The sequence below is a fragment of the Podarcis vaucheri genome, assembly GCF_965113315.1.
Source record: "Podarcis vaucheri genome assembly, chromosome: 4".
NCBI classification, from domain to species: Eukaryota; Metazoa; Chordata; class Lepidosauria; order Squamata; family Lacertidae; genus Podarcis; species Podarcis vaucheri.
The window spans coordinates 87,862,556-87,877,599 of record NC_138762.1 but is presented as its reverse complement, the minus strand read 5'-3'; the positions used below and the strand labels follow the sequence as shown (position 1 = coordinate 87,877,599).

Below are 15,044 nucleotides of genomic sequence, written 5' to 3'. Positions count from 1 at the left end.
CTTCCTCTTCCTCCTCCCTGGAAGGTCATGGTGGGGAGGTGGTCTTCACCACTCCTCTTCCTCTGTCCAGCCCCTGATAAAATGTAGCCTGCCTCTCAGTTCCCTGTTTCAGTAGACATTGTGTCTCATCGGTCATAGGAGCATCACAAGGGCAGCCAAGGCCTTGTATCCATCAATGGGTGGATCAGATTCCTTCTTTCCCTGCCCGACTGCTAGCAACCATGAGTGGAAACTGGTCCCGTCTACGTAACCAGTTGTGAGCAGTCCCACAGTGTATTGCCATCAACTCTGGATTTTCATAACAGTTCTGACTGTAAAAGGAATAAATAAAAGCATGTTGTTGTCGTTGTTTAGTCGTTTAGTCGTGTCCGACTCTTCGTGACCCCATGAACCAGAGCACGCCAGGCACTCCTGTCTTCCACTGCCTCCCGCAGTTTGGTCAAACTCATGCTGGTAGCTTCGAGAACACTGTCCAACCATCTCCTCTGTCATCCCCTTCTCCTTGTGCCCTCCATCTTTCCCAGCATCAGGGTCTTTTCCAGGGAGTCTTCTCTTCTCATGAGGTGGCCAAAGTATTGGAGCCTCAGCTTCACGATCTGTCCTTCCAGTGAGCACTCAGAGCTGATTTTCTTCAGAATGGATAGGTTTGATCTTCTTGCAGTCCATGGGACTCTCAAGAGTCTCCTCCAGCACCATAATTCAAAAGCATCAATTCTTCGGCGATCAGCCTTCTTTATGGTCCAGCTCTCACTTCCATACATCACTACTGGGAAAACCATAGCTTTAACTATATGGGCCTTTGTTGGCAAGGTGATGTCTCTGCTTTTTAAGATGCTGTCTAGGTTTGTCATTGCTTTTCTCCCAAGAAGCAGGCATCTTTCATAAACTATAAATTAAAAAGAGATACATCTCACTGTACAGTGGTGCCTCGCAAGACGAAAATAATTCGTTCCGCGAGTCTTTTCGTCTTGCGATGTTTTTCATCTTGCAAAGCACGGTCCATCGCAACTACGCCTCTTCAAGCGGCTTTAAGAAAAAAACGCAATACGTTTTCGTCTTGCGAAGCAAGCCCATAGGGAAATTCGTCTAGCGAAGCAACGCAAAACCGAAAAACCCTTTCGTCTAGCGAGTTTTTTGTCTTGCGAGGCATTCGTCTTGCGGGGCACCACTGTAGTGGGGGAAACTGTAATCAGTTGAACTGCCTGCCTGCTCAGTCTGATGGTCAGATGTTAAGGGTTGAGGGACAATTTCAAGGCCCCTGCCTTCCCCTTGTTATGGTTATTTATCTTGGAGCAAGGCTCGGACCAGACACTCCTTCAAATAGAGGGCTCCTCCAAAAAGAGAACTGTAAAACAAGGGGCCAGCCATACTAGATAAATAAGATTTTCCGTGAGGCTTCACTGACCTGCAATAGTCACCATGTCCTTCCTTTCGGCTAGCAGAACAAAAACAAATTATGCAAATCAGGAAAGATGTAGAGCAAATCATTCAAATTCAGAGGAACCGTGCCCATAAGCTGAAGTTTCATAAGAAGATATAGATCATGTGATTTACAGATCACTGAATTTCCCTTTCTCTGGAAGTCAGCCTGCATTGCTTTAGTGAAGAATTTTACTCTCTCTCTCTCTCTCTCTCTCTCTCTCTCTCTCTTTCCATTGGAGAGTACATACAGCCTTGGCTATGAATCCCAGCACTTAACAGAAAAAAGCAATGATTTTAAAAGACAGAAATGGTAACATGGAAGAATTCCTGGGCAGCATTCTAGGGCACTGGGGACCCTCTTACAACAGTTATATGCCAATACTGCTGCGAAAAATTGATTGTACTTCTCTCTTTAGAATGAGTCTGCGGCTGTTTCCATTGCCTCTTTCAAGCTTTTCCTCATTCTGTAAATGGTTATTATAAGAACTCAGATTAATGCACCTGCCTTTTAAATTGTTCTCAATATAAACAAAGCGGACTGTAAAGGGTACAATGTTTTCCAGCATAAAGACTCCATTTGCCATTTGCTGACATAACAGGAAAACTTTATGGGCTATATTCCTTTTTTTATGTGTCTGATCTAATGGTTCATTTGTTTATATTAGATGTTGGGGGGGTTTCCCTTCAGAGAACCATAAATGTGAATTTAAAACATATAATAGCTTATCTCAAAGAGATTTCGAAATAAATGACACACCCTTAGCTGGCCACTGGAAGATACACAAATTATGCCAAGGTGGAAGAAAGGAAAAGGAAACCAAATTTTCAGAAACTTCTCTGCTTAGTACAGTGGTACCTCGAGTTAAGTACTTAATTCGTTCCGGAGGTCCGTTCTTAAGCTGAAACTGTTCTTAACCTGAAGCACCACTTTAGCTAATGGGGCCTCCTGCTGCTGCCACACCGCCGGAGCACGATTTCTGTTCTCATCCTGAAGCAAAGTTTTTAACCCGAGGTAATATTTCTGGGTTAGCGAAGTCTGTAACCTGAAGCGTATGTAACCCGAGGTACCACTGTATTTTTTTGGGGGGGGGATGAATGAATTCCTATGCCCCAGAAATAACCCAGAGATGCATTTTAAATAAAAGGACACATAATAAATTAATTTTTGCCTGTGTGTTCGCAAAGAGTACTCTGACTTCAGATAAATGTCTCAGATGGTTTTTGGATTCTTGCATGGAAAATTGACATCACAGTGGGAAACACTTGTTTGGCCTGGGACACCTGCAGCCTGCCCATAATGACTGTTCAAAACATCACATTGTTTCTTCAAGGATGCAGAGTTGGTGGGAATCAAAACACAGTATGCTTCATTACAAGTAAACTCAAGCGTGCCACAATCTTAGCAGATCCTTTTGGATCAGTGCCGGGCTTGGAATCCCAAATGAGCCAGGGAATCGGTGGTTTTCCTCAAACAAGTCAGCTCTCCAAAGAAAGCATAACAGACAGCCTCTTTTAAAGTTTTCTTGGCAGGGGGAATACACCAAGCAAATTGCTTCTGATTACCAACCTATCTGTGCATCTGAACCCAAATGGGATACTAAACACCAGTGAATTTCGTCCCAATTGCAGATGCCACATTAAAGTGAGCTGAACGCCTCAACAGAGCCTCTTTCATGCAATGTTTTTCTGCGGGATAACTATGTTAACAGTTTCCTTTCTGGACATGTGACATGGTATGTTTGCCGCTTATGATGGAAGGCACCAATGATTATTTATTTATTTATTTATTTATTTATTTATTTATTTATTATGTTGCAGTCCATATATAAAATCTTTACATAATGATACATATACATTATATTCGTAAATTCACGTTTTCACATTTCATTATGTACCAACATTTATCCATTTCTTGTTTCTTGCTCAGTGTCTTCCCTCCACCCGTGCGTGACTTCCTTGTTATTATTTTATAACTTTATTATTGAGATTGTATTCTTGTATCTTAATTATTAAACATTCAGTCTTATATATCTGCTTAGCTGAACTTAACTTTGTGAAATCAGTCTATACATATCAATAAATTCTTGTCGGAGCATGTTTTGGTCATGTGTTCTTCTACACGTTTCCATTCCTGTTTGAGATTTTGATTAGATTGCATTCTAATTGGTGCCATCATTTTTGCTAATTCAGTCATTTCAAAAAATTCATATTGCCAATCTTTCAATGTTGGTGCTTCTTCTGATTTCCAATTTTTTGCAATCAATAACCTTGAGGCGGCTGTTGCATATAAAAAGATTCTCTTCATGTCTTTGGACACCAATGATTATGTGATTGACACCAGTGGGTGTTTTTCCCCATTGATAATGGCAGCTTGGGAGGGTAATTTAAGTTGAGTTGACCCTATCTTACCCCATGGAGGCATGTTTTTAGAGCAGTGTGTTTTTTTCAGCTGGAACACGTTCCGGCACCTCTCAGGTGGGATACATTGTGGGCTCCTCCCACCTGCTTCTCACTTTTACGTACTTCTGAGAAGCCCCAAACGAACATTTCAAGTCAAAACTGGATGATGGCCAGTGTGTGTGAGTCTACACTTTTTTAAATATCTAGGACTCCTCCTAGCCCAGGGGTCTGCAACCTTTAAGACAAAAAGAGCCACTTGGACCCATTTCCGAAGGAAAAAAAAACTGGGAGCCGCAAAACCATTGCGACATTTAAAGCATCCGCGCCGCTGCCCTCCGATCTGACAGCGGGCGGGAAGGTGACGTCGGGACGGTGCGTGACTAACGCACGCACCGCCCCCATGCGGCGTCACAGCCAGTACAGCGCCCGCCACAGTGGGGAGTGTCGGGGCACACAATGCGCCTCTTCCCCTCGCTAGTATCCACCCCGGAGCCCCGGCAAAGGTGTAAAAGAGCCACATGCGGCTCCGGAGCCGCGGGTTGCAGACCCCTGTCCTAGCCTGTCCTAGCTGCAGGGCCAATTCATATTTCCTTTTCTTCAGTCTATCTCCTGTGTAACAGATGTGGGCTTAAAGCTTTCCAGCCAAGCCTCTACCATTGCGCGCGCGCACACACACACACACAAACTTGCACGAGGCCCCTTCTGAGCTGCCCTAGCCATCCGCCTGAATCTAAGAGAATGAGGGAGGTACATTTTATTGATCTGCACCAGTCCCAGGTGCACCAGCATCTGTTCAGGGCTGTCTTGAGTCACCCCACAACTTACTGTGACAACTTCATGGTACATTCCGACACCTATTTTTCTTGAGGGGAAAAAACACTGTTTAAACCTGTCTTACCCCATGGAGGGGGACACGGGTGGTGCTGTGGGTTAAACCACAGAGCCTAGGACTTGCCGATCAGAAGGTCGGCGGTTCAAATCCCTGCGACGGGGTGAGCTCCCGTTGCTCGGTCCCTGCTCCTGCCAACCTAGCAGTTCGAAAGCATGTCAAAGTGCAAGTAGATAAATAGGTACCACTCCGGCGGGAAGGTAAACGGCTTCTGGTTTGCCAGAAGCGGCTTAGTCATGCTGGCCACATGACCCAGAAGCTGTACGCCGGCTCCCTCAGCCAATAAAGCAAGATGAGTACTGCAACCCCAGAGTCGGTCACGAGTGGACCTAATGGTCAGGGGTCCCTTTACCTTTACCCCTTGGAGGCAAGTCTTCAGAACAAGGGAGACACTCCCCCACCAAGTTCAGTCTGTCCTCAGCCAGCCCCCATCCACTTACTTCCTTGCAACCAGTCCATGGAGAGTGCCACTGACTGTCAGCCTCCTCCTTGTCATCTTAGTGTTGCCCTTATAGAGACCTCTGTCTGAAATCTTGAATGCTGCTGCCACTCAACGTACACTGAGCTAGATGGACTGACATAAGGTTGCCTCCTATCGTCCTATGATGGATTGACAGCCAAAGATACTGGTAATAAGGCAGCATGCTCTGTCTTCCAGCACCTTGCCAGTGTGGTACACCTCATATTATGGAACAAAGCTAGCAAGTATTATAAGGTAATGAACATTATATTGTGATTTAATACAAGAGAGGTCTATCTTGGTTAACCTTGGTAGCCTGTTCTGCCTCACTTCCTCTCCGTAGCAGGCTACATCCTTTAATCCCTCACGTCTTTCATTCCATCTCATAAAATAACTTTCCCCTCACAGCTGCCATTCTCCAGCCCCAAACACTTGCCGCCTGAGGTGGTTGGCTGCCTCACTTTGCCTAGTGATAGGGCTGGCGCTGGAATCAGGTATACTTCCTGGTGAGAATTTGAGGTCAGCGCTGCCTTTTCCTCTTTGTCAGTGTAAGAATTAGTCACTTAAAAAAAAGAATAGAAATTAAAATGGTAGCTGAACATTCAGGAAGATGGCTTGGAAGGACTGGTTAGGGCCACAACCAATGATGTCAATAAACATTTATCGACAACCTAGAGATTGATTCTGTCCCCACTCCTTTCCTTAAGACTGGAAGGAGGGAAAGTAGGCAAGGGGTGGAGGGAAAAAATTGCTTGATTTATCTTCACTGTTCAAATCACTAAGCTTCAAACTCTTAGAGAGAGCAGAAAACACTTCCTGTATTTTAGGAGACATGCTGTGTTTCAAAATTCAATGTCTTTCATGCTGTCATAGCAATTTGTTGCAAATTAATGGTCATCACAGGAGACTTCCCCTTCCAAAATTAAACAGTTACTCACTACAAATCATACAAATGTGTTACTTTGATCCCAAACACACAAGTTATTCTCATGCTCCCCACCCCCAGAGTTGGTCCTCCATGTTTTTCAACTTGAATATATATCTTGATTTTACCAGCAACCATGTTACCAACCGTACCAACAGGATAATTAACTCAGTTTAGAGCCATAAACATGTTCCCTGAATTTTACATAGCTATGGTATGTCATATGGCCATGACACCACACAACTGTCTTTTTGCTAGGCCCCTGGACAACCATTTTTAAGTGGGGAGAAGACAATGAAATCATAGCTGAAGCTGGCTTTCAGATCTTGCACTAACCATGGTTTCTCATTACACCCAAACCCATTGTCTTACAAAAGTACCACGCAAAAGTGATTAGAAAACAAAACCAACATAAGTCAGGCAAAACAAGCCACAGTTCCTTTGTCAGGCTTACCCTGGTTTGTTTAGCAAGTTAAGGGTAAAGCAAACCATAGATAAACATTAAGGGCAAGCACAGCCACAGTGAAGTTTATTTGGGTCTCAGCTTTCAAGAAGCATTTCACTACTGCCGTTTTTTCTTAGGAATGCAGGTTTCAGGCTATTCATACCTCTTTCTCACCAGTTGTCTGAGGATGCTATTTGATAGCCCTTTGCTAGATTCTCAACACACGGGAGAGAGAAAGCCTGATGAAAGTTTGTTTACCTTTTCTCACCACAGGCTAAGGGGAAGGTTTTAAAGGAAGCAGCTGTACAAGCTTAGATAATAACATAGCATGGCCCATCTCTCTCTATGAAGTGCTTTAATCCTCTGTATTTACTCAGCAAGGAAAACAGTACTTTCTACAATGGAGTTTCGTTCCTCACCTTTGACAGAGGAAATGAACTACCTCAACTGCAGAACGTTTCCCCTGCTATTGGCTTCATTTCAGTTGTGTCCCTTCTCTAAGTCCCTGGGAAAGTCAGCAACAGCTGACCAACCTAGTGACTTCAAGGGATTTTGTCCCACAGTCTTTTGTGTGTCTTCTGCTTAAGGGAAGCTTTTTGGACTCACAGCTGTCCATGGAGGCACAGGTCAAATCTGTGTCCAGGGCAGCTGTTTACCAGCTCCATCTGGTACGTTGGCTGAGACCCTATCTGCCTGCGGACTGTCTCACCAGAGTGGTGCATGCTCTGGTTATCTCCCGCTTGGACTACTGCAATGCACTCTACGTGGGGCTACCTTTGAAGGTGACTCGGAAACTACAACTAATCCAGAATGTGGCAGCTAGACTGGTGACTGGGGGCGGCCGCCGAGACCATATAACACCAGTCTTGAAAGACCTACATTGGCTCCCAGTACGTTTCCGAGCACAATTCAAAGTGTTGGTGCTGACCTTTAAAGCCCTAAACGGCCTCGGTCCAGTATACCTGAAGGAGCATCTCCACCCCCATCATTCTGCCCGGACGCTGAGGTCCAGCGCCGAGGGCCTTCTGGCGGTTCCCTCATTGCGAGAAGCAAAGCTACAGGGAACCAGGCAGAGGGCCTTCTCGGTAGTGGCGCCCGCCCTGTGGAACGCCCTTCCAGCAGATGTCAAAGCGATTAACAACTACCTGACATTCAGGAGACATCTTAAGGCAGCCCTGTTCAGGGAAGTTTTTAACGTGTGATATATTACTGTATTTTTGGTTTTTTTGGAAGCCGCACAGAGTGGCTGGGGAGGCCCAGCCAGATGGGCGGGGTATAAATAATAAATTATTATTATTATTATTATTATTATTATTATTATTATTATTAACAAGAACAACTTTTAGATGTTTCAAGAATAGCGGTTTGGGCAGGAGAGCATTAATAGTACTGCTGCAGGCTGCCTTCCTTGTCTTGATAAAGTTGCCATATATCTCCATTGTCATGGAAATTAAAGGTAATTGGCCCACAATGGTGAAGAACAGGGGCCCTCCTCCATTCTGCAGCCAAGGATGTCCTTTCTAGGTACCGGTACCTGTGAAGGACAGAAGGCAGTTTTGAGTTGAAGAGAGGCTAAATACATAGGGCTTGTCCACATTGGAGTTTATTGTGTATTGACAGCTGTTTGTATTAGGGCTGCCATTCGTCCGGAATTTCCCAGAAATAGCCAGGATTCATCCATTGGAAGCTGGTTAAAATGTCCAGGAAAACTGGGGTGTAGGGTAGCCTATATCAAAAGTGTTGGATTTTTGGCAGCTTTCTGTAACAAATACCTTTAACGTTCATCTCACTTTCAGGCTGAGGGATCCAGTGTTTGTTCACAGACAGCTTTCCGGGTCATGTGGCCAGCATGACTGAACCGTTTCTGGTGCAATGGAACACCGTGACAGAAACCAGAGTGCAGAGAAATGCATTTACCTTCCCGCTGCAGCGGTACCTATTTATCTACTTGCACTGGTATGCTTTCGAACTGCTAGGTTGACAGAAGCTGGGACAGAGCAACGGGAGCTGACCCTGTCACAGGGATTCTAACCGCCGACCTTCTGATTAGCAAGCCCAAGAGGCTCAGTGGTTTAGACCATTTGCCAAGTGGTAAATTGCAACAATGTGTGTGCAACCACTTGGTAAGCTAGTCCTCTGTAATGTTCTGCCAGCTGGTGAGAAGGTTACTAACACTCCACTGACATACTGGTTCAGGCATGAGCTAACAGGCCCCTCTCTGCTTAGCAGGATGTCAGCTGCGGACACATCATTTTGCCATTGGTCATCTGCATTTTTCCTGAAATGGTTGTTAAGATGCACATTACTGTGAGTCTGGCTCAAACCGACCTAACTGGAAGGACCACAAAATAGCAACTGAATAAACCCCACTCTTTATAGCTGAGATAAGCTGAGTACAATGAACAGACTTTGACATCGTTGACCCTCCATTGGCGAAAGTGGATTAGACAACTGTGTGTAGCTTTCTGGACTCCTAACAAAGAGGTAGCTTCATTCCCTGTGAAATTATTAGATGGTTGCTTAAGGGTAAATTCTCCCATCACATGATATACAGTGTCCCCTGTCTATTGACAAAGATTTCGTCTCTCCCGAGTCCAGTAGTATAACATTGAGCCATGAATGATAGTTTTCTGATTCTCCTCACCACTACAGGCTGTGTACACACCAGGCATTTTGACCACATTTGAGGTATATGGCTTCCCCCAGAGCATCCTGGGAACTTGCATGTCTTCCAACATTTCTCCGATGAAACTAAGGACGTCCTATTCTACTACTACTATTATTATTATTATTATTATTATTATTATTATTATTATTATTATTTACCCCACCCATTGGACCGGGTTGCCCCAGCAGCTCTGGGCAGCTTCCAAAATATATAAAAACATAGTAAAACAGTTTTTTAAAAGAAAACTTCCCTATACAGGGCTGCCTTCAGATTTCTTCTAAAGGTTGTGTAGTTACTAATCTCCTTGGCTAGGGGGTTGCTAACTCCATACCCTCCAATAGTAATAGTAATTTATTATTTGTACCCCTCCCATCTGGCTGGGTTTCCCCAGCCACTCTGGGCAGCTTCCAACAAAGATTAAAAATACATTAAAATGTCACACATTAAAAACTTCCCTGAACATTCCCTCCAACATTTCTCCAGTGAAAATGGGGATGTCCTATGGAAGACCGAGACATTCCTGGTTCAAATGAGAAACCAGGATGGTTTCTGTAAATCCAGAACTGTCCCTATGAAATAGGGACACTTGGAGGGTCTGAACTTAATACAGTAGTTTGTTAAGGGTGCTGCGAATTGCAGATCCCAGTAGGCCACAGTGACCCACCTGGTGGGATGCTAGAATAGCATCTCTTCCCCACTTTGTACCACATACACTGTGGTCCTACAGTAGTTCCAGAAGACAGATGTGAGCACCAACTTTATGGAGCATCATATCTGACCAGAGCCAAATTTAGGGTGGTGCAGGCAGTTAGTTCCCCTTCACAGGATGTCAAGCTGAGGGAACGCAAAATTATTGTTATTATTGTTGTTGTGAGAATAAGAAGCATTTAGGGGGAAACACCAAATTTTGTCCTCGCTCAGGTGCCATATTACCAAAGTCCACCTCTGTATCTGACAGTTAAAACTGGCATAAATGCATAAGAACAGCCCTGCCCTGCTGAATCAAACCAAAGATTCATCTAACCAGAGTTCCCAAACTGTTTTCCCCACAGACCACTTGAATACTGCTGAGAGTCTTGGCAGACCACTTAATGATTTCTCTGCCTGTTTCAGTGATGTGCTGTTGTGCTAGGTCCTGTGTGATTTTTGACTGCATTTTTATCCCTTCTCTGATGTCTCAGAGTCAATTTTATGGTATTACAATTTGAATTCCGCAGAATGCAATATGAAATTTCAGAATAATAAAATGCAACATAAGAAAGCAAAGAAGCAATAGAACACATGTAAAAAATCAGTGTAGCTACTTAATGCACGGCGACTGCCATTCACAGCTGCTGCTCCCGGACACACAGAGACACACTGCGGACCACGTGAATGAAGCTTGCAGAGCAATGATGGTCTGTGGACCACAGTTTGGGATTCCTGATCTAGTCCATTATCCTGTTCTCACAGTAGCCAGTCAGATGCCTGCAGGAAATCCGCAAGCAGGGCGTGAATGCAACAGTTGCAATTCCCAACAACTTGTATTCAGATGCATATCGCCTCCGATACTGGAGGGAGCATATAACCATCATGACTAAGTAGCCTTTGATAGCCTTATTCTCCATGAACTTCTCCAATCCTCTTTTAAAGACATCCAAGTTGGTGTTTAACCAGACAACTTAGGAATAAGTACTTCGTTTTGCCTATCTTGAATCAACTTCAGTGGACTCTAGTATTATGAGAGAGGGAGCAAAGCTTCTCTCTGTCCACTTTTTCCACACCATGACAAGACAGTGTTCAGGAACCCATCTTTAAACCCCCATTCCATGTTGATTGGACGTGGGTGGCGCTGTGGGTTAAACCACTGAACCTAGGACTTGCCGATCAGAAGGTCAGCAGTTCGAATCCCCGCGACGGGGTGAGCTCCCTTTGCTCGGTCCCTGCTCCTGCCAACCTAGCAGTTCGAAAGCACATCAAAAGTGCAAGTAGATAAATAGGTACCGCTCCGGCGGGAAGGTAAACAGCGTTTCCGTGCGCTGCTCTGGTTCGCCAGAAGCAGCTTAGTCATGCTGGCCACATGATCCGGAAGCTGTACGCCGGCTCCCTCGGCCAATAAAGCGAGATGAGCGCCGCAACCCCAGAGTCGGCCACGACTGGACCTAATGGTCAGGGGTCCCTTTACCTTTATTCCTAGGATCTCTTTCCTTAACAGGCATACCATTCTTCAACAACAGCCTTTATGTTTTCATTCTGACAGTCCAGCTTTTCACAGAGGTCGCCATGATGTAATCGCAAAACTTCTGTGATTTATCCCCAAGCATAGCTGTCAACTTACAGATTTGAAAATAAGGGACCAGCAGCCAAAATAAGGGACCTGCAGCCTCACCTGTTCCAGGCACTCCAGTCTTCCTGCAGTCTGGTCAAACTCATGCTGGGTAGCTTCGAGAACACTGTCCAACCAACTTTGTAACCAGAGGTTCAACTGAATAGAATCTGAATCACATGCACCACAAGGCCTATGCAGCCTCAACTTAAGATGGCTCCCTGGCCTGGCTTTGCACTGCAAAGTTTGCAGCAGCACGTGCAACAAAATGGCGTCCAGCATTCAAAAACCTCCTCAGCTTGCATTAACTAGCCACACACAAGGCATGCAAGCTCCACCCGCCAGGCGTTCTTAGACTTCTTATTGGGTGAGCAACACAGCCAAGCAACACAGTTGGAGCCTCCCTCCTCCCTGGCCGGCAGGGAGGGAGAGAGAGGAGCTGCTTCCTTTGAAATTTAAGGGACATCATTTAAGGGACATCCATCAATAAGGGACAGCAGCGGGACATGGCGCTGGAATAAGGGACTGTCCCTTCAAATAAGGGACACTTGACAGCTATGTCCCCAAGTGAGCAAAACCGTTTTGCATTCTGTTTTATTTGACAGGATTTTCTTGGCACACCCTCTTGTAGTATTAAATATTCTCAACAGCACGGAAGGAAGGAAGGAAGGAAGGAGTTTACAATATAATTGCTTTGCTGGCATTGGTATTTTAACAGGCAAGATAAGACAAGAGAGTAACATGTGACGCAGGCCAAATTCTAACTCCCAGTGTAGGAAAAAATGCCCAAGCTCTGATGGCAGAATGAGATCATTGTAATAACTTGAGTTATTTAGTAGGGTTGCAAGCTTTAATCTGCTTAAATTAGTAGATACAACTAAAGCTGTGCAGCCATCACCTTTATTCATGAGTCTGCATCTTTGCATCAATTCCTAGTTCATAGAATCACCTCCATTATCTAGCTCAGGGGTCCCCAAAATATGAGCCACCAGTGGTCCCTGATCTTTATTCAGATGGTCTGTGGTGTGTCTATGGATTTGAGGTTGAAGATGGTGCATCCATTGCATTAAATATTCATATATATTTTTATTATAAATTTATCACTTCTTTAATTTATTATATTGTGTTTTATTGTGCTACAATTTGAATTATATGCAATTCAAATTGTGATACAGCAAAATACAATATGTATGGAATTCAAACTGCAATATAGGGAGAGTGTGCCAGTGTGTTCCCACTATCAAACAGTATATACCGTCAGAAAGTCTTTCCTGATGTTTATTCCTGATGGAACCCTGTTTATTATAATTTGAACCTATTGATTAAGATCCTACACTTTGGTGCAACAGAAAACAAACTTGCTCCATCATCTATGTAACATCTCTTCAAATATTTTGAAATGATCATCTTATCACCTCTTAAATGTCTACACATTCTCTGCAGCACTGCAAAACAACTAGGGCTAAACCTACTCACCGTATTTTTCGCTCCATAAGACGCACCTGGCCATAAGACGCACCTAGTTTTTAGAGGAGGAAAACAAGAAAAAACATTCTGAATGAAACAGTGGATGTATGGTTTTTGTGGTTCATGCTGTGGCCACAGACATGATATGTGATTTGACGGTGAGTTTGGGATAGAGAATCCATGTGGATCCGTGCTTTGTAACCACATTTTCGCACCATTGCGGCCCCACAAAACAGTGGATGTGTGCTTTTTTTTTTTTTGGTGCAGGCTGTAGCCATGGACATGCTATGTGATCTGATGGAGAATTTGGGGTGACCCAGTGCAAAAATCCTGAGGATCCATGTGCTTTTACCTCCCCACTCCCAGGCAGCCTCCTTTATCACTAGAGTCCCTTATCTCCCTCCCGATCGCTTGCTGATCAGCTGCTCAGCGGCTTTGTTTCAACACCCCCTTCCCTCTTTCTAAAAAAAAAGAGCATGATCTGCTTTTTTCCCCTGGGCGATTCGGCTCCAGGGACCATGCATTTGCTCCATAAGACGCACAGACATTTCCTCTTACTTTTTAGGAGGAAAAAAGTGTGTATTATGGAGCGAAAAATACGGTAGATCACAGAATACAGCTTCTTGTAGAACAAAGATGATTGCATCCAATATTAGTCATACTCAGAGCAGACCCACTCAAATTAACAGACCATACTAGCTGAGGTCCATCAATTTCAATGGGTCAACGGTGAGTAGAACTTGGCTGGATGCCACCGAAACTGTCTCAGGTCAGTCTGTGATGGGCTCAGAAATATCCCTGAGAGAAAAGCAGATTCCTTTCCCCAGAATATTCTTGCAGTCAAGGTCTCAGCGTCTGAGAAGGAAGCTGGGAAGATGGTCTCTGATCATGTCCCCAAAATTATTACACTATAGTTTTGAGTGAGAACTGGAGTCAAGGAAATTGGAGTTGGCGAAATTTTCACCAACATGCAAGATTGTGCTTGAATAGAGACTTCAGCAGCTGCATCCAGTCTGGGTTCTTGACAGACTTTTGACCTCATAAATCACGAAGTTGGGCCCTCCATGCTGTGGATCAATCGCTGAACTTTGTCTCACGACCCCCAGTCTCCGAACAGCCAGTCTTCTTGTCCTACTGCTGAACAAGGAGTAAAATTGGACTTTGTTCAGAGAACAGTAAGCAATTAAACATCTCAGTCATAGGATGTGATGCTGGGGGAGGATCAGAGTTGTCAAGCCGTCTTTTTTATTAATTTTGAAGGCAACTCTGCACCAAAACAGAACAAAGAAGAACTTTTATAAAGGGGTGTGCATTGTCCAAAATATTGAGAGCACTTTCAGCAACACATCAGTGTAAAGCATATAAAGCATAAGGTTTTGGTTCAAAAGCACTATTGGTAGTTAGAACAAGGAAACATCATCTCCAAGTTCATATCATTGGAGGGTGTTCTGAATGTAGTGCTAAAATTGTGAGCTGTAATGGCAGGAAAGGTATTTTTCAGCATGTGTGTACTAATGTCATCCAAAACTCATTAAATTCCTTTTAGGACCATATTGGCTGTGAGTCCTTGAAGTCCTGTTCCCTGCTTTGCAGGTTCCCCCCCCCCCCTGGCCTGGGAATACGGACCTGGACTGACTCCAGCTACAAAAGCTGAGACTGCTGAAAAGACTCTTGGGTAGTGGCATTGTTTAGAGGGTCAATACAGAGTTTACCAACAAGCCAGTGAACAGCAAGTCTTGTAATACAACAATCTGTGGCCAACTGTGTTTATAATTCAGTGCCAGCTTACACATTCCCCAAGAAATGGGGAAATCAGAGGCTGCGAATCCAGTCTCCATCACACAATAAGCTTGCACACATAGGCAAGCACATGAAATGATTTATGGGACTCATCACATTTCTGGAAAGGTAACATGAGACTCACTCCTAAATCCCAGAGATTCAGACATTTAGGGGATTAGTCTGCTTTCCCTCTCAGCAAAATCTATTATACAATCATCTAATTACATGGGTTTAACATACTTAATTTATTGTAGCAGTTTGGCACTCTAAACTGCAGGAGT

General features: G+C 44.3%; 1 long non-coding RNA gene across 1 annotated transcript in view; it reads left to right on the top strand.

The window, feature by feature from the left end:
* The first annotated feature begins 343 nt into the window (after nt 1-343).
* LOC309530250 overlaps nt 344-15,044 on the top strand; it is an 83,199-nt gene continuing 68,498 nt past the window's right edge. Inside the window, exon 1 of the long non-coding RNA XR_014218727.1 lies at nt 344-545. This is a non-coding gene — a long non-coding RNA (uncharacterized lncRNA). The remainder of the gene's footprint in view (nt 546-15,044) is intronic.